The 20,561-nt window shown below is 41.5% G+C and overlaps 1 protein-coding gene across 1 annotated transcript in view; it reads right to left on the reverse strand.

Annotated features, from left to right (window-relative positions):
* Sorcs3 (sortilin related VPS10 domain containing receptor 3) overlaps positions 1-20,561 on the reverse strand; it is a 579,229-nt gene that overhangs the window by 116,258 nt on the left and 442,410 nt on the right. The gene's annotated exons all lie outside the window — the stretch shown is intronic.

Below are 20,561 nucleotides of genomic sequence, written 5' to 3' on the forward strand. Positions count from 1 at the left end.
TCCTAGGTTTAAGTCCCATTTCTGCTATCTCATAGCTGGTGGGGAGTCAGGGTCAGGGAGAAGCCCTGTCACCTCGCTTGGGAAAGAACGGACTCTTCGCTGGATGACTTGGACACCACTCCAAGAAAATGGTCCTCTGGCCTGGGTTTGTTGAAAAGTCCTGCCAACATGGCACAGCCCTGCTGATGGCTGCTCTCAGCCCAATTATCGTAGCTCAGGGGAAATTAATATTCACAGGAGAAGATAACATGGCCTGTTCAGAGAAAATAGCAGGACAACAATAGCAACCAGACTGCTGTGCTGAGGAGGCAATTATTCGAGGCACATGTTCCATTCTCCGCTAAGGTCCAAGCACATGCTGGAGGCCTGCCAGTCCTCCCACTTTCGCTCAAACCTGGCGCCCATCCATAGCAACTGCTGGGAGCAGAAGGGGCGGAACATCTCTATTGAAAGCCACCCATCACTCCTCACTCCAAGAGATAGCCTCTCCCATGGCTCCCCCTTGCTCCACATAGATCAGAAGCCCACATAGCATGTACCCAAGCTGCCAGGTGAAGCAGATGTCAGAATCAGCATGAAGGCAGAACCTTGCAAAAAAATTTTGGGGCAGAGGCTCAGGCTGTGAATCTTTCTGCCTGATATTCAGCACTATCCTGGGTCTCTATTTTCCAATTAGAAGCACTCTTGTGTTTTAAAACTTCTATTTCTATTCTGGTAAGACACCTGTTATGAATCCATATTGTTCTGTGTTGGCCAAGGGGTGGGTATCGGCATACTCAGATCAATGGGTTGCTTAAAGTCTTTTTTTTTTCTTTTAAAAAGGAAACTCAAATGCATAGAATCAGATTAAAATATAATCCCTGAACCTGGACACAGAGTCACTCTTAGTTCTTGCATGATCCTACTTATGTATTTGTTTAATTTGGTTTTATTTTTAATTATAAAATCAACACATACAAATGTCTCTACCAATCCAAGAACTGGATCAATAGTTTTAAATTTTAGCAGCCATCAGGATCACCTGGAAAGCTTAGTAGAGCTCAAACTGCTGGTCACTTATCTCTGATTCAACAGAGCCAGGTTGGGGTTTAAGAATTTTCTTTCTAGTAGTTTCCAGGTGAGGCTGATGCTGCTAGTCCAGGGACTACACTTTGAACACAATGGGTTTATACCTTTTAACAACAATTTACACCCACCTTCTGCTCCTCACATGTCCTGGCCCCTGCCTCCTTCCCAGAGTCTGTGTTTACAATGGTGACAGAGACCTTTTTTTTAAAAAATTAAGGTGAAATTCACGTAACTAAATCATAACCATTTAAAATTGTATTATTCAATAGCACTTAGTACATTTACAATGTTGTCCGATCATCTTCTCTATTTTGTTCTAAAATATTTTAATTTTCCCAAAAGGAGAAATAAAATAAAGATATTATGTCCATCTACAACTACAAAATTTTTTTTTTTTTAAATCTAGTTCTTTACAGGACACTCTGAACATCACCAAACACACTCTTCGAAAGTATACCAGCATTGTATTTCAAACCACATACCTTGTTTGATTTCACAAGCTCACAGCTGGAGAGCGATTTCTCTGAGGATGAATCATAACTTGGGTCTCACCATATCTGACTAAATGATATTATATAAAACTTCAGGCTTAAGACTTTACAGTTGATGTTGGCACAGGACTTTGGGTGCTTTGAGGATAGAATGCATATATTTTGTATGTGAGGATGATAGAAACTTTGGAGAGCCAGTGGTGGAACCCTGTGGTGAAAATGTTTGTATTTTCTCCAAATTCATGTTGAAACTAAATCCCCAATGCAACAATATTAAAAGGTAGGGGCTTTTAGGAAATGATTGGAACAGGAGGGCTACTCCCTCATGAAAGGATCAGTGGAAGAGCTGGAAGGAGCTACCTAGACCCCTTCTTTCCTTCCTGCCTTGTGAGGATACAGTGTTCAAGGCACCATCTTGGAATTAAGAGACCAGGGCCCTCACCAGACATCAGCCCTGCCCAGGCCCTGCCTTGATCTTGGACTTCCTCATCTATACAATTGGGAAAAATAAATTTCTGCTATTTATAAACTATTTAACCTAAGGTATTTTGTTACTGAAGGAGAAATAGATTGAGACAGCTCATCTCCTGGCAGATGGTTAGTGGGTACACAAAAATAATAACACAACTAACATTTGTAGAGTTCACGTTCCATGATGCAGAACTACCCAATAGCCCACATGTAAACTATCTAGTTGATCCTCATGGCAACCCTACAGAGGCTACAGGGTACTAAGTGACTTGCCCAAGACAAAACTGAATTCAGAAATTTTGACTCTAAACCTGTATTCCTACTCCTGTGGTAGACTTAGAAGAGTCCTCTATCCATCTTACTCCTCTCACCTTGACTACACATTTCCTTGATTTTGACACCTTTTGAAAAAGCATTTATGAAGCCTTGTAATTGGGCATGTGTACATATGTTTATTTGCATTCCCAGAAAAATCTATTATGATGTTGATATTGCATTTCAAAAACAATGTCTTCTTAGAAGAGGCAAAGTAATACAAACAAGAGTAATAACTACTCCCATGCAGTGAGTGTCTATTACATAAAATATAGTATGATACATAGTTTATATAGCACACCTTATTTGATTTTACATATATCTCTGTGTGAGGGAGATAGATAGATAGATAGATAGAAAGAAAGAATATCTATATCTATATCTATATCACATATATACTTCCAAATCTACAGGTTTACAGGTCAGAAAAATGAGGCTGAGAAAAAATGAGGCTGAGAGAGATTGACCAAACTTGCCCAACATTACACAGCCTTTCACTGTTACTGCTCTAAAATGAAGTTGGACCTTGTTAATCCTGCTCATGCCTGAACCCTTAACTAGCAATAAGCACACCCCCATAGAGCAAGGAGTCAATACCTAGTGACTAACTGAATAATGGGTCATTGGGATCAATCTGCTGAACTGAAGAGATTTTGAGTTTGGGACTCTCCATTGTTTCCTGATTAAATAATGGATGGGATGCCGAGCTCTCCATTTCTGCCCAGTCCCTGGATGGCTGGATGAGCATCCTTCCAGCCAGAAGCTTCCCCTGGTGGTGGGCGGTACCAGGCCAATGCATTTGCTGCTTCTCCACAATCATTTGTGTGGCTCTCTGGCAACCACACAAGTAAGGAATACAGTTTAGTGACTATTAATCTATTTTGATGAACTTTTCTCTTCCTTACAAGCAAATTCACTGGCATTGTAAATCCCAGAGATTATTACCACTTTCCCTTTCAGTGACACCTTTTATTTTACGTTTGATGAATGTCATCCAATTATTTGCTCTGGGCCCATCCGTCATGCTAAACACAGAATTAGCTGGGTCTTTTCCTTACTAATGACTGGCTCGTTAATCTGATTTTCTGTATTTCCATTTTACAGGTTTAATTGGGCTCCTGGCCAGTGAAAATGATTCCTTTGGACAAATGCATTGACCATTAAACACATCTGTCTCTTCTGACTTGTTCTCGCTTTCACCGTGACCAAGTCTAACCTGACATAGCCTTTATTTTTTTTTTCATTCATCCTATTTCTGAATGATGGCTCACCATGGAAAATAAAGAAAAATATGCCTGAAAACTGAAACCAAAGGCCTTAGGTCACTTCCTAGCCCTGTTGGAGATTCAGAAGTTGAGTCTTTTTTTGCCATAGATAAAAGAAAAGCAGCAGTGTCTCTAGAATTTATAAGTAGACATAAGGAACCCAAGAAGAGGGACAGAAACCAACATTTTTGAGTATCTATTTTATGTTGAGTGCTGTGCTTCCATGGTATTATTTCATATCCACAATAATAATTGTGGTATTATTATTGTTATTGCTAATAATATTCCTAGCATCCTGTTAAGTAAAAATGTTAACAGCAGATAAAATTTTTGAGTACTTCATACACCAAGCACCATTCCTGTGCACCCACTAGCCTTCTATTTTATGTTCAGAGTTCATATTAGGAAATTGACACATAGGGAAGTCACACAACATACTCAAGAGACACACAGCGAGAAAACAGTAGAGCCAGAATTTGAACCCGAACTTATTTGTTTTCACAGCTTATGTAGGGTCCTCAGGCTGTGTGAGAGAGGTATGGATTCCATGTCACTCAGCTCCCAATTTCCTAGATAAGATGCCTACCAACAAGGCAGATCTTTCTACAGGAGGGCTCCTGTCAATTTCTCAGTCCTGAGAAATCAATGCCCTATTGTTGCACGGGAGTGAATAGTGCTGCTGTTGGAGTTCGTGAATAAGAAGGACTATAATGGAAATAAATTCAGCTTGTCCAAGAGCTGTTGCCTTCATAGGGAATGACATTTAGAAGCATTTCCATTTAGAGACCCAAGCAGGGTCCAACACAATGTGGATAATCTCTCTAAGCCAAGAAAAAATGGCCACCTTTGAAGCATACCTGAGTTACCTCTCACATAGCCTTCGCTCTGTTTCCCCCACCCAGACTCTTAAAGAGGTGAAAACAACAGCCAAGCTGTTATGATGCACAATTAACTTTCCAATTTCCTTGCTCATTAATTCTATTCAGATTATTTAAAATAAATCTTGATGCTGTTAGGCTTTTCTCGCCCTCTCCACCTACATAATTCCTTCAAAGATCACGTTTCTCTTTTAAGAACAAAGAAACAGGCTAATGACTACTGTGCCACAAGAGTAAATACACTTGTGCACCTGTAGTCCCAGCTACTTTTCAGGGTAAAGCCTGGAGACCACTTGATCCCAGAAGTTCAAGGACAGCCTGTGCAACATAGGGACACCCTAGATAGAAAAACACCAGCCATAGGTCTCATGAGGAAGTTACTATAATTTCTGGAAGGTCAAGAGGCCCTGGTGACATTGTTATGGAAAGTTAGATTGCCTTTGCCAACTTGAGCTCATCATCCAAAACTGCTTTGCTGAGGTACCACACCATGCATCTGAACCAAAACTGTGGTGAAGCATTTGGAAAAACATGGTATGCTATCACCAAGCTGTCTCCTGTGCTAGGCTGTTTGACTTTGAATTTAGTGTCTATCTAACTGATATTTGCTCATTTTATGTCCTGGAGGCTCTGTGATATTAATGTAATATGCAGTTTTATCTTCCTGTGTCTAGAAACAGTGGGTCTATTACCTTACACAGAGCATTGCACTAAGGCTGGACCTCCTTTGAAACAGATTTGCACATAAAATGTTTTATTGGTACCCAAACATAATAGCCAACAAATAGCATCACCAAGAATAGATCTGGGATAAAAGAGTTGATATTGAAGCCAATATTGCACATACTTTCTCTTTCTCTTTGTGTGTGTGTGTTCTCCCGCATGTGCAGGGGAGATGTTGTAGGGAAGACACATACTGAGATTGCTGGTGCACTCACTGGCCAAAAAAAATACTAATGAAGCAGCTGGCACCATCATAGCTCTGCCAAGCAACTCATTGTGTCCTTCATTGCCTTTTGGAAATGTCAGTGAGGCAGAGATAAGGTGACAAGTTAGAAAACCACGGGGCAATGAGTTTATGGCTAGACCACACATGGCTAAACCAAGAATTAGTATACCTAACTCCTGACTGCATTTCTTCAAATACAAAAAGGCATTTTATCAATTTCCAATTATATATTTCTATAGATACATATATATAATGAATATATATCATATATGCTACATATACTATATATTATATATATAAATATAATATAATATATATCAATATATAAATATACTATGAATATACATTTTTTTTCAAAGAAGACTCCTTATCTGATTTTTAAGCACTTAAATACATTAGTTGGGATCTCAGAACTGTATTTGACTCTGGCTTCTACCTCTTGCTGGCTTGGTGACTTTGGACAGGTAATTTAACCTTCTTACTTTCCTCTTCTAGAAAACAGAGATAGTACTACTACCTGTGGACAAGCTGATCATGAGGATTAAGTGATACAGCGTTAAGGAGCAGCTGATGCTCAGTAAGTTGCTCACTGTGTATCACCCATGGCTGCAGAGCAAGAGGCCAAGATGCCTGCCACCGTGTCCACTGGAAAATAACAGACTGGGGACAGAGGTTTGAAACTCTTCTTGCCCTCAGCCAGGATGACTTCCTGGAGCAAACCACGTACAGAGACCAAAAGCCCAAGTGATTTCTGGGAGAGATTTACCACTAATGCCAGCAAGCCTGACCTTTGGGTGCTGGCTTCCATGACACAGATGAAAGGGAAGTACTAGGGATGCTGCCTGACTTCTCGAAATGGAAGGTCCTTGCTGCAAATCCTCTCTTAGGTTTTGTCTTGTGTGTGTGTGTGTGTGTGTGTGTGTGTGTGAGAGAGAGAGAGAGAGAGAGAGAGAGAGAGAGAGAGAGAGATAAGTGCAAAAATAAAAATAGAACACACCAGTCACAGATTTGAATAACTTCCTAGAATCCATTATTTATTAGCACCTGAATACTCTCAAATAATAATACCTAAAACAACTCTATTTTAGTGTCATAGAAGGATTACAGAGCTTCAAACACACACACCACCGCCACTGCTATCACCACATATACCACCTATGAAACCTCTAGGAGCAAAATTGCTATCACAATACTTCCATTCTGCTCTCAAAAACTGTTCTATTCCTTGTGAAGTGAGGGTTCAAATGGTTTTGTAAAAGATGGGACTGAGGGGGGTTAGATATTATATTACAAGGGGTCTAGCTTATACGGTGTTTCTTACATATTTTCTATACAACTTAATATATTTACATATTTAGATTATCTTCTTTTTTACCAGTGGGCATTATTAGGTCAATTATTTGAGTGAAATCTTCCTAAGCTAGATGCTAGTCACTCTCATTTCTACAAAATCTCAGAACTTCAGAAAATAAAAAGTGAAATGTTGGGAGAGAAGAAAGAAGGAAGGAGCCTGCTTCTGTCACATCTGTGGCTTGATTTTAAGCTCAGCCATTTAATTGTCATGCCATTTTAGGCCTGGTCACTATTCTCTTAGAGCTTAACATATAATATTTATCCTCTGTCACAGGTTCTTGTGATAAACGAAATTAGATAATAAAATGCTTTCATGAAACTATAAAATGCTCTAAAAATGGAATGATTAGGATGTTATGATAGTCCTGTGGTGCACACCCAGGAACCTGCAGCTTTGGGAAGTGTCTTCACTGACAAGTCCAGTGTTTGATCCAGGTGTGTCCATGCTGAGTTGAGAGGCACTGCCGTCTGCCAGGGAGGCTACCCAGAGGCACAGAATGAAGGGCCAGAGACCACAGGGAGGGGAGCCAGAAGTGGATGGGCACAAGTACCTAACACAAGGGTCTTTCACCACAGGGATGACGAGCAGGCGCCTACAGCTGCCTACAGAAGAACTTATTGGTATTTTCAAGATATTCTAAATATCCTGAAAGGGCAAGGCAAACAAAATCATTAATTTTCTGGAGAAGTAGAGATGCTTCCACGAGATGTGGGCTTTCCAGATGGCTTGGAGATCCATGTGGCTTGCTAGATAGGACAGCAGAGCTTCGCCAACATGGGGTTTGCCTGCCTCGTGAGTGAATTTCAGGACAGCGTACATGGATTTAAACCATCTGTCGAGCTCTTTCTCCAGCAGCACTGTCACCTCCCCAGGAGGGTCCTGGATATTAGTGAAATGCCAACTGCTGCTTCTTGGAGCTCCCCCACTATACTCCCTGTGTCAGCACCCCACCGCCCGCTCAATCCCCATCCTCCACCAGCACAAGCATCAACACTGGATGTGCTTTACATGTGCTGTCTGTGACCCACAATGGCCCTGTGGAAGAGGGACTGCTAGGCAGCTCTGCTTTACTGACAAGTTAACTGATGTGCAGAAGGCTTTCAGCTCCAAAGTGGCAGAGCCCAGATTTAAACTTGGTTTTCTAAATTTCAACCAAGTCCATTACACTGTGCAGCCTGAATGAGTCTAAAGTGTCCACTCCAGAGCTTTTTCAAAGAATGATTAGTTTTGGACAAGTTTTCTAAACCCAGATCCAGCATCAAATTCACAGTGGCTTGCATAAAAAGCTACCTCCTTGGGCTGAGGATAACACTCACTGGTGGAGTATTGCCCAGCAAGTAAAGGGACCTAGGTTTGATCCTCATCGCTATAATTAAAAACAACAACAAGAAAATTACACTCCACCTCCCAATGAATTTCCTATGGAATTCATCTTTTTTTTTTTCCTCTGAATCTCAGAGCCTCCTGTTTCGTGTGCTAGTTGATGTCTTAAATTACACGAAATGGGTATATCTTGGGTTTCTTGCTACATTGTAATGATTTTGAGGGTTGATAATGTGTCTTGTTTTTAATCCTCTCTTAGTGGCCAGCACCCATGTTTTAGCAACTAGTATCTGTGCACTACTCTATTCTATTAGTTTTACTGTTGCACTTAATCTCATTTGATCTGAGCACAATCTTGCAAGTTAGATCTAATTACAACCTCATTTTGGCATCAAAGGGCCTGAGGCCCAGATAGGCCACTTGAGGTCACTCTGTTACTTAGAGGTGAGATGCACAGTTGACCTCAGAATTTAGAACTCGTACTCCCAGGGTCTTTTCACTTTGTGAGGCTTCTAAAATTGGTGCTTTCGGGGCTGGGGATGTGGCTCAAGCGGTAGCGCGCTTGCCTGGCATGCGTGCGGCCTGGGTTCGATACTCAGCACCACATACAAACAAAGATGTTGTGTCCGCCGATAACTAAAAAATATTTAAAAATTCTCTCTCTCTCTCTCTCTCTTTAAAAAAAATAAAAAAATAAAATTGGTGCTTTCTCAGAATCAGAAAAACATAAAGGGGAGATAATTTCATAGATGTTTATAAGTGAGTAGTCACATTACATCAAATAAGTGGTTGACAGGACTGTAACACGGAAAACATGGGGATCTGAGAGAGCTGCTCACCTTCTGGTGGGAAACAGAGAAGAAGATTACAAGATGTTCTGCCCCCACCCACTGTTGAATCCACATGTTAATTAAAGGTAGAGTCGAATTCACATCATCCCCTGCACATTCATCATGCTTAAACATCTCATATAGTCACGGCCCCGATTCCACTCTCTGGTACATTCATCATCTGACAAGAACTTATTCAGCATTTCTGTGCCCAGGCTGTGTCAGGCACTGTGGAGTCACAGGGCTGTGACCCTAAGGAGTTCATCATCTCTATGGGAAAACAAACCTAAGATACAAGATATATGAATGACAATGTAAGACCAGCAATAATGCCATGGTCCCCTGAGCAGAGAGGAGGCCGGGTGCCATCAGATCCCCTCCTCAGAGCCAACAAAGTTCACTCAACCTGTTCTCATGTTCATTCTACGATTATAATAAAATCAGTGCTGGGCACAGTGCAGTCCACACCCATCCTGTCTGCATTTTGCAGATGAGATAATGAAGGCATATCTGGCAAAGGGCTGAGATGGAATTGACACTCATGTTTGTCAGTCCAGTGACCATGGGCAGAACCCCTCTCTTCCATTGTTCTCCGCAGTGACACACACACAGGCACAGGCATGTGGGGACACACGGTGTCACATGAACTATACCAACAGGTGCAACCTGTATTTCCACTATCTTGAGAGGAGAAGAGGTCCTCAATGCCAAAGGTCATTTTGCTTGCTGAATGTCAGGATGGACTTGAGGATGGAAGACTATGGAAATCGCAACAGGCTGATGCCCAACATGGTAAAGAGAGAGCTGGCCAGGAAAGCGGGGGTGGGGGGGCATGGAGCTTGGAGGAAGAAAAGCTCCCCAACAAAGCTGGAGAGGATGCAAGAAGGGAGAACCACAAAGTGAGTCACTAGTTGCTGGTTTGAGAAGACATAGTTTTGGGTGGTGGAAAGAAATAGCGGATATGTGTAAAAGACTCAGATTTTTTTTTTTCTGTGAAAAGCATGGCAAAGACACTACTTCATTGCTATTTGGCATCTTTAATAAAAAGTCTATACTACACTGCTCAATAATCTTATTGTAATTTTATTTATTGGTTTATTTACTTTTGCAGAGGTGGTCCATATCACAAATGAAGTTCTGCTTTAAGAAAATGCTCTAGAAATTCCAGTAGGGATCCCAGGATTTCTCTTTGTGCACCCTTTAGGCTACTTATATAGTTCTTTGTGGTGAAAATTAACAGAAACTTGGAACTAAGCTTACAATGGATTCCAAATCTCCTCTGCCCCTATTGGCTATTTTGTCCTTGGGAAAAGCACTTAGGCTTCAGTTTCATCTTAAAATAGACAGCCACCCTCACTATGTGAGGCCTAACACATGGCTCATGCAAAGGAGGTACTAAAGATATCCCACCCCCTGTGTGACACACTCCTTCACTTGCTCAGCGTGAAGTTCTTCTTCAACCACAATATCTTAAATTCTGTGCTTCTATTTTCTTTTGTGGCCATTCAATGGCTCAACAAACATGTTTTAAGCACCCATTCTGTGTAAAAGCTTTGTGTTCTTATTCACTGTCTCTTACACAGTTCTTGACCCAATTTAACTCAAGCAAATAAAATTTAGGTTGTGGTGACTCTCATTTAAGGAGCTGAACCTTGTAGTGGTTGAAAAGAAGGATTGGTGCATCTAAACTCTTGGGTCAAACTTTTCACACCACAGTTAGCAGTAGGCTGTGTGACCTTGGGAAATGGTTGACCTTTTTGAGCCTTTTCTTCAAAATGGAAGAGCCATACTTAATTCATAGGGTGTCATTGCAATTAAATTTATTCACATATAAGCCTAGTTCATGCTCCCCTTCCCATGAGCATTAGTTATTACTATTATAGGCAATAGATTCTCCAAGAAGCACAGAGTATTCAGTAATAAAGAAAATTAGCCAGGCTGTAAAAACTATGGAAGGAAGCTGAGGAGAAATCTTTTGGAAATAAAATGCTGATAAGTATATTTTGTCTTCTATGGAAGAGTGATGTCTGATCAACTGGACAAGGACTCGTATCAGTGAATGAAGCAGTCATTCCTTCCATCTCTTCCCTCCCACACATCCCAAGAACACCTCAGAAGCAATTACACTACACAATGAAATAATAAATACAATCATATTAAGAACACTGTGGTTATTTCTCCACACTGCAATCTAGACACAACTGCCACCTGGTGTAGGCGGCAAGACTGCGAGTGTTTATCCCAGAGAAGTGGACAGAAGGCCTTGGGTAGGGCAGACTGTTCTAATTGTGTTCTATGGAATTAGCACTGCCCATCATTCCAAGGTGTGCATCCCTTCTGTAAACATTTTTCACAGAAGAAACCGGAAGCAATCATGCCTGGCCTTGAGGGTAATGAGGCTCCTGGAGAGGTAGAAATGTCTAATTTCATGTTCCTATTAAACCACAAGCTGAATTAGAAGAAAATAAGGAAGGAGGAGATGAGAATGGAGATGAAAGAATCAGACCATTTTGAAGCCCAAGAAGCTCAGAGAGGGAACAGTCAATCTTTTTTTTTTTTTTTTTTTTTTTTTTTTTTTTGGTAACAGATGTTTCGCTTGCAGTTCCCAAATCTAACAGCAGTTGATACTGTAAAGATTAAATACTAAGAAGAAGAAAAAGAGATAGCTAAGAGGGGAGGGAAGGAGTCAGGTTGTCCAAATACTAATCCCCATGCTGGCTCCTGCACTGTTCATTGTGTTACATCCATTGCTGGGATCGGTGGTGTGCCCTAGGACCCTGCGCTCCTGGGTTCTGGTTCTTGCTTACAGCAGCCTCCTGTCTGCAAACACTCCTCCCCAGAAAAGCAGGGGTAATCAGGCCCATCCTTTAAACATCTTCATTCTATTACTTTCATAATCAGCTTCTAATGTCCTGCTCAATAGACGTGGGACCGACAGGACCAAGTGCTTGAACAGCTGCCTGGGACCAGGAGCTATTCTCTGTGCCATTGATCACAAAGACAAAAATCAATCCTGGCTAAGGAGAAAGAAGTTAAAAATAAATTGCAGGGATTGATTTCTGTACAGACCTTCTGACTCCCAGTTTAGGAAGGGGGTGGGGGAAAGAGTATGTGCATCCAGCAGTCAAGGAATGCTTCATGTGTCCAAGTCTCAAAAGCACAATCTGGAGATAGTGTATACACACATGCACACACCTGCTTTTCTTTTAATGTAGGCTTTTTATATTATTTATCTTTACATTCCAATAACTATCAGAAATGAGGATTCATCTAAAGCACAAGTTCCCATTAGAGGAGAAGTGAGGTTTACCTGATTCCGCTAACAAAAATCTCCAATGGGTGGCCCCATGCTTTGTAGTAGTAGGAACTCCAGAAATATTTGTGGAGGGACTTACTGAATAAATGAATAAAATCCTATTATTGTCTCTCACCATTATGTATGTTTGCTCCTAGATTTATCACAACATGCAATTACTGTTCTTATTTATTGCTTTGCTAGTGAATTCTCTCTCTCTCCCCAGACTATAAACCCTCCTATGGCAGGAACTCCATTTTTCTTATTTGCATATTTATTTCTTAGATATGTTTCATCTCCAGGGATCATAACCTTCTTATTTGCTTTTTTTGGCTTTTTATTTCTTATTTACTGCATGCTCTCCCCATTATGTCCCCAGAAGATGCAGGTAGAACTAGGAAGGAAGGAGGAGTCCGCAATGTTGCAGAGGATATAACTACATCCCAAGTTACCTTTTTCAAAAGCATCGTTCTGCCATGGAAGAAGTGAGTTGTAGCAATACCTCTGAATAACAGCCCCCTTTTCTTCTCTGACTAAATGGAGTGGCCTGAAGAGTGATCTGACTTGTGGAACTGCAGAGTTAGAAACTTCTAGAAGGGAATTCCTGCAGTTATATATCCTACTTCTTTTCAGGCTGGATTCCCTGGGGCTCTAAGTTCTACAGAGGTGTGGTCAGCAGTGTCCATAGGGAAATGAAGAGGCTGGCTGGGTGCTGAGGTAGTCAGCCCCTCACTTCTAAATAGGCTCCCATCCACCTGGATTGGATGTGTCTGCTGGAATTCCTTCAGCCACTGTGTCTGAAAGGCAGTTCTCAGTCCACAACGGGAGATTTGTGAGCCCTTCTTGAATGCAGCCCTTTCCTTCTGTAATAAAGTAACTGAGCATTGGGGAGGAAAGGATCATGGCCCAAGACTGCAGAATGAGCCAAGACTTAAACCCGGGAGTGCTGTCCCCTTACCTGCCCCTTCTACCTGTGGCACACTGTCTACTGCCACCTAGGGGGCTCTTGGCCTGGAGCTCTGGCTGGTCCTCAAATGGACCCCTCATGTAAATCCTTGTGGATCTCCCCCAGTCCGGAAAGCAGTCTGTCCCTCAGAGACTAGAGCTTCTGTTTTTGAGTACTACTCAATGTTTCTGAGTACCACTGAAGGACGGTATCAGACCAAAGAGTTCCATCTCCTCATCAAGATTGAACACAAAATGAGAAGAACCACTTTGTCAGTCCTGTTTACCATCATGGGACCTTTTCTCCACACAGAGCATAAGCATTAAGTGCTCAATAAATGACCATTAAATGAATGGATAAATGAGTGAGGGAATCAATCAATCAATCAATCAATCAAACAGTACTTCTGTCTCACACTGAAACTCTCACAGCTCTGGGTATATAGAAGGTCCTCAATTAAAGGCAGTTGATTGATAAATCAATGTCTCTGCTACTATAGAGTGTCAAGAAGTTCTTATTTGGGTTGACCATGAGGGGTTTCAAAGTCAAATCCTTAAAAGCAGCTTGCGGAAATCCAATATGTTTGTTTACCCCGTTAACTATGTAGGGAGTTAACAGGCAGAGTGATTAAAATTTTAAAAGCTGAAACTCTGAAATTAATAGACAGATATACCCTAGTTAGAATGGCAATGAGAAGAGAACTGGACTTAATAGTCTACTTCTCAGTCAACAACCAACTGCCTTCATTATCAGTGCTGCTGCTTTTATGGCAATATAATTATCTATAATAGGAGGAGGCTCCAGAAAAGAGGCTCTCTGGGGAGCTGGGTATAGCAGAGTGGGTGTCACAGACTAGCAGGGACATGGCAAGGAAGTGGAGTGAGAACACACACAGCCAAGTCACAAGAGCTCCTCTGTGTCCTGGAATAGGGCTCTAAATGAGCCCCTCTCCTGCCCCAAATGTATCACAGAAATTGGATAATGTGTAAAAAGAGATACAAGAAAAGGGATGAAGAGCTGGAGAAGAGCAGAGATGTGGATGATAGTGACAGTGACCCACGCTGCCCCTCTGTCCCCACCTGGCACCCCAATGATGTGTGTTTGAGTCAATCTTCACAGTGCATCTGAGGGGCAGCTCTCAGAGGTACGGGCATGACTGCACTACATTGAATCCCATTAAACCTTTCTTGGGTTAATGATGCAGAAAGTTTCTGATATGAAACAAAATTGAAAGAGAGCTTGATAAAAAGTCCACTTGTCAGGGAGTGGAAGAGGTTCCCCTGCCTCACCATCTACCAAAATTGGGCAATGTCCCTCTATTTTGCTCTTACGCTCATCCTGGAAAGTGTCCGCAATTCAGTACTCATGTGAAAAAAGATACAATAAGCAGCAGACCATTGCCCGTTTTTTGTCATTGTTTAGGAACCCAGACATCCTTGAAGTCACATCCTCGACCCTGCCATTTCCTGAGATATAGAACAAAGGGTAACTCTGAACAGTACTGAAGTGGTTTCCTCCACGGAAAAATAAAGAAGATAATATCTACCACATGGAGATCACAATTTTATTAAATAAAATAAAATGCACAGGTGCTAAGACATTTTATTTAGTAGCACTAAATAAAAATTCAGACCTTTCCCTATGGGGATAAAAATTCTTTTAATCTGCTGATGGTTGGGTAGAACTGGTGGTGTGGCCAGGTGGAAAAAACATTCTGAAGGATCATCATTTTAGAAAGACAAAATTGTAGATTTCCAAACAGTAGAAGAGATTGAGAGTTGTGTAGCCTCTGAGCTGACAAGAGAAATATTTGTGGTCCTCTGTATAATACATCTTCCTTCCTGATGAGGGCTCAGAGGCTGCTTCTAACAATATGAGGCTCCTGGATAATTAAACACCATCAGTACTTACTTTTCCTGCAAGATGCATGGCACAGCATATCTAAACCCAAGACTCCCTCTCAGGTGCATGGAGACACTACTAACTAGCAGTAGCAGCTTTCCTACCAAACCGCAATAATGCAGGTTCTATGTAGCTATTATCAATTAGAGGTAAAACACAAAATGAAAACAATATAAAGTCCACATACTACTTGAAAGACAAATTTTATATCCTGTAATGAAATGCAGAATCATTTTCTGAGATTAAAGGAAAACACCCCTCGCTATGCTGGCTTGGTAAACAACAGGTATTGTAACTTGCATGGAGCCTCATTAGACCTGTCAGCGAAGAAACAAGTCTGAATAATTTACTAGGGACTTGCAACAGTGAAGTTCTGAATGGAGTGAGGAGATCGCCATGTCTACAGGATTGATGGGCTCCCTGAGAATAAACAGCCTCCCTGGAGCCTCTCTGTCTCTGCATTATGCTGAGAGGAGCAAGAGACACAGGAGAGTCACGGGCATGTGGATGGTAATTGACACTGCCAGAGGAGATGGAATGGGATTGCTTAGGGTAGGAAGCGAACAGAGAAAAGGAACAAGAAGGCCACTGAGAACACCCAGGCGTAAATGAAGGGCAGAGGAAGAGGCAACTCCGTGGGCCAGCAGGACAGCCCTGGAGAGGTAGTGTGGCCAGAGAAATGACAGGATGAGAGTGCTCCGGGACAGAGGGGCAGTCAAGAGATCCGAGTGCTGCAGACAGGTCAACTAAGCTAATTATTGAGAGGCGTAGTCTGGATATAATTCAAAGACATCAGTGATGAACTCAGCAAAAGCAATTTCAGTGGAGTGGCAGAGGCAGAAGTCAGTCTCAAGTGGGTTAGAGAGAGAGGGAAATGAGAAGATGGGGAAGGATACCGATGGCACTCGAGAAATTGGTTGTGAATGAAAGATGGGACATTTAGAGATAAGAGTGGTGGGGAGCTCCAAAGAGAGTTCTGTTTTGCTTTGTTTTGTTCTGTTAGTTAAGGAGGGTATAAGTCTTAAATATGTAAAGGTGGATGGAAAGTCATGAGTAAAAAGGTACAGGGGAAAAGAGGGTGATCAATAAGCCTCCTCTCTGAAAGGATGGGAGGAATGGGAACCAATTGCTTAGATTGAGAAGCAGATGCCTCTGCTTTTTTTGCACAGTTCACTGTAGCCCTAGTACTGATACATAGTAAGAGACTGTGCATTTTTGAGTCTTTCAAGTTTGCTTTGAGATGAGTTGCCCCCAAACAGAGCCCAAATAAGGACTTTTATACAGGTGATTTTTGTTATTTGTTTGCAAGAAAATATCCGGGAATAGAGTGGCACAATTAGGAAGTAGGAAATGGGGAGGCAGAAGAAGCCATCCCCAGGATGCGTTGCTGAACCAACTACTACTATAAGTACCTGGGGCTCATCACACTGAGGTGCCCATGAGAACATACAGAATGGGGCCTGGAACTTTCCGCCTGACACAGGAAGCGAAGAGCACTAATCTTACTGGTCAGGACCTGGAGGCCCTGGACGTCCTCAAAATTTGTATCTGCATCAGAATGGCCAGGGGGTCTCCTGTGAGAATCCCAATTGGGGATAAATCATGGCCAGAACAAAGAGCAAGAGATCCGCAGTGCAGCTGAGGCCAAATGATTGCCAGCTGCCTCTTAGCACGGCCAGTTTCTGAGGCAAACGTGAGCTGGAAAGATGTGAGTTGGAACTCCTGAGATGTTGTGCACAAAGGTCAACAAAACATCATCATTTCACAACCAACTCACTAATTTATTCATGGAAGTATTCCAGATACTAATAGCAACACCAAGCCACTAAAATCACCACGGGTATAGGAGACTCAACCCAGCAGCATGGTATGTGAACAATCTCTATTTGTATGGCTGTTGAAAAGGTTTTAAGATTCTGAAAGTGTTGGAAGAATGCACACCTGAAGATGTCTTTATTGGATTTCTTTTAAAGATTGTCTCTATAATGCTTTCATTTTCCTTTCAACTTCTGTGTTGTAATTGTGTCCCTAATGATGAAATTGATATTTATTTAACATTCGAAATCTCTCCCATTAAGAACAAATTAACATCATTTAAAATATTCCCCAATAGTTTTTCTTTGAATAATTACACTTGATTAATTTCTGCCTCAGGGCTTTTTTCTTTCAGAAAGATAACAATTTATTAGGGATACAGTAGCCACACCACAGAGACTTCTCTATAGACCTCCCAGGATGGTGCATAAATCAGAATCTTCAATGAAGTACCAATATCCAGGTGAGGTGGGGACCAAGAGGCTACAAGTCTGGAAGGATAATTAAACTCCTCTATATCTACAGTCCCATAAAGATCATGAGAAGCTGATTTCTTTGATAACTAGCACAATGTAGGAAGGCTTTATCATGCACATACGTTAATCTATGAATTGAAGCCTTGAATAATTAAAAAATGAATTTGGAGCAGAGATTTAGTAATCTTTTATGTGACAGGCTTATAAAAATGCTTAAAAGAGGATGTGAATGCACAAAATATTGAGGCTGATTTTTGCTTGTGGATTAGTTCTTGCATTTTGTAGGGCTTTGGAGTTTTCAAAGCATTTCAAAGCCATTATTATCTCCCTTGATCCTCGCCACAACCTTCCAATTTGCACAGGGCAAGTATCGTGATTCTATTCTACAGAGATGAAGAAATTAGTGCTCTGAGAGTCTACATGATTTGTCCAGTGTTCCCTGGTTGGTGGGTGGTAGATCCCAGATTACAGCCCACGTCTTAAACTAAGGACTCTTTCCCCAACATCAGAACATGAGCTACTTGCAGTGCAGACTGTTTGAGAACAGGGACAATGTCTTCCGTCATCTCCTACTGCACCTGCCAAACTTCTACGGCTAAACAAATACCTGTTAATCCACTGTGCACACTCATTAATTGCTAGTAACATTTTCTGTAACAGTACTAGTTTTCTATGTTTATATACAGAACTCTTAAAAACTAATAGCGATTTGTATGCAAGCTGCCAACTGGCTTCATTGTGGCACTGAAATCATCCTAGAACCATTTTGTGGATGCTATTGCCCCATCCTCAGAAGTCCTGATTAGAGAAGGGGCTTCCCTCCTGATTACATCCATGGAATGTTCCTAGGAGTTGGAAGCAGCACTGGGTATTGGATGGATCTGCACAGGGTTACCCGTCCCATTGGCAATTTTGCAAAAGTTTGCAAAGGGTCAGGGAGAGACTACCTGTTCCAGATTTAGTGTGAGTGATTAAACAATACTACAGGTTCTGGGGCCTGAATCTGTGCAGTCTTCCAAGCTCAAGGGCCAGGTATATTTTTAGAATTCCTGCCCTGACCCTGTGTTCAGAACAAAAAAACAAACAACAACAACAACAAAAACCACTTCTTTTTCTGAGTATTCAAGCTGCTGTGTGTCTCCTCCCAGGGCAATATAAGGCTCACAAAAAAAAAAAAAAAAAGTGAGAGCAAACTTTCCCTGTGCTGAGGCTACAAGGACAAAAGGGGGAATTGGACAAGGATTTGGCAGAGTCAGGATGACCTTCCTTGCTCCAAACTGCCATTCTCTCTGCCTCTTGAGTACTTTATGGGTTTCTTAATTAGGATCTGATTTTTTTTTCTGTTGTATTTATAATGTATGAAGATAAGTTGGCATCACATCCTTGTGTAGTGCACAGAGTTGCACTCACAAGGAAACTTGATTCAAGGAGTGAATGAACGCTTTCTGCACAGAGGCTATCTCACGTGCCACCATGAGAGGAGGGAACTGGGCGCCCTGTAATCTAACTCGGACACACACACCTATGGTAATGGCTTCCTCAGGTCCTGCTCTTGTTTCTTCATCACACTCCCCAGGAGCCAAGCCCTGCAGAAGTACTGCAGAAGGAGTTTCACCCCAACTCCTGCGGCACCACCTACTCCCTAGGAGGATCATTAGGAAAGCTACTCCATAAAGGAGAAAAGGTAGGATTTTCAACCACCTTGCTTCAAAAGGTAGAAATCCACTTAGTGCTCTCTCCTGCCCTACAAAGGAAAGCCTATTTCTCTTTTATCCATGTGGAACGGAAGCATTTCAGGCAGACACTTTCCCATTAAGACAAGGCTCTTCTGGGAAGGATTAGCTCCTTTTGATTTCACCATGAAACCCCAGACCCCCTGCACAGAAGAGGCACTGACAGATTAACAAATTTCACAGCTTTCTGTACATCTCCAGTCTCACCTGCTCAACAGCAGGCTATCAAACTTGAGGTCCCTGCAAGCAAAACCATCAAGATGGGGACCTGCACCTCTTTGTCAAAAGGAAAACCAAAGGTTAGGTAGAATCCTTGGGGCTTCTCTAAATTGCAGGATCTGTGTGGGTACTTTATAGACCCTCCTACCACACACAGCATATAGGATTAAAATTAATATATCCAGTAAATGCGAACCATAGAGGGCAACTTTAGAGGGCAAATGAGAAGGGATGAGATTTTCATGCAAAATTAATATTCATCAGGAGAAGCTTAATTAATTTGAATTAATGAATATCGTTATTTAGAGGTTTCTGCTTAAACTATATGGTCAAATGCATATACACTTATAAATGATGACATGTTCATAGGTACATCATGAGCAAATAATTAAGAATAAATACATACATTGTGCTTATTCATTATTCAGAGAAAAGACACAGGCCTGAATATCACCTGCATTCCTTGTGGTTTTAGTGACCACACATGAAGAAGTCTGACCTCTGACCCACGGATCCAGCAGTTCTACAAAAGGTCAGTGATTTTCAAACATTTATTAGCATTAGAATCCTCTTGTCAAATGAAAGAGTATTAAGAAACCCAATAGATTGAACAAATAAAACCAGAGTTGCTCTGTTAAAGGAAGTCCTAAGAAGATGGCAGACCCACCCTCCTAGGCATCCTCATCCATTTTTTCAAAACTTACTAATTTTAAAAAAATTATATATAAAGGGGCTGGGGCTGTAACTCAGTGGTAAAGCGCTTGCCTCACATGTGTGAGGCACTGGGTTCGATCCTCAGCACCACATAAAAATAAATAAAGATACTGGGTGTTCATCTACAGCTAAGTAAATGTTTTAAAAGTTATACATAAAAACATAAAAATTACACATATTTATGGTATAGCAAGTGATATTTCACTACATATACATGTATGTGTATGTGTGTGTTTGTGTGTGTGTGTGTGTGTGTTTGCATGTATAGTAGGCTGTTCAAATCAGAGTACCATATCTGCCTCCTCAAGCATTTGTCATTTCTCTATGGTAGAATATTCAAAGTATTCCCTCCACATTTTGGAACATATACTACCTTATTACTATATCACCTTACAGTGCAAGAGCAACAAGAACTTCTTATTCCTATCTACCTATAACTTAGTTCCCGTCACTCCATCTCTCCACAGTTTCCTCTTCCCTATTCTCTCCAGCCTCTGGTCACCATTGTGTATGAGAT

The sequence above is a fragment of the Marmota flaviventris genome, chromosome 4, assembly GCF_047511675.1.
Source record: "Marmota flaviventris isolate mMarFla1 chromosome 4, mMarFla1.hap1, whole genome shotgun sequence".
NCBI lineage: Eukaryota > Metazoa > Chordata > Mammalia > Rodentia > Sciuridae > Marmota > Marmota flaviventris.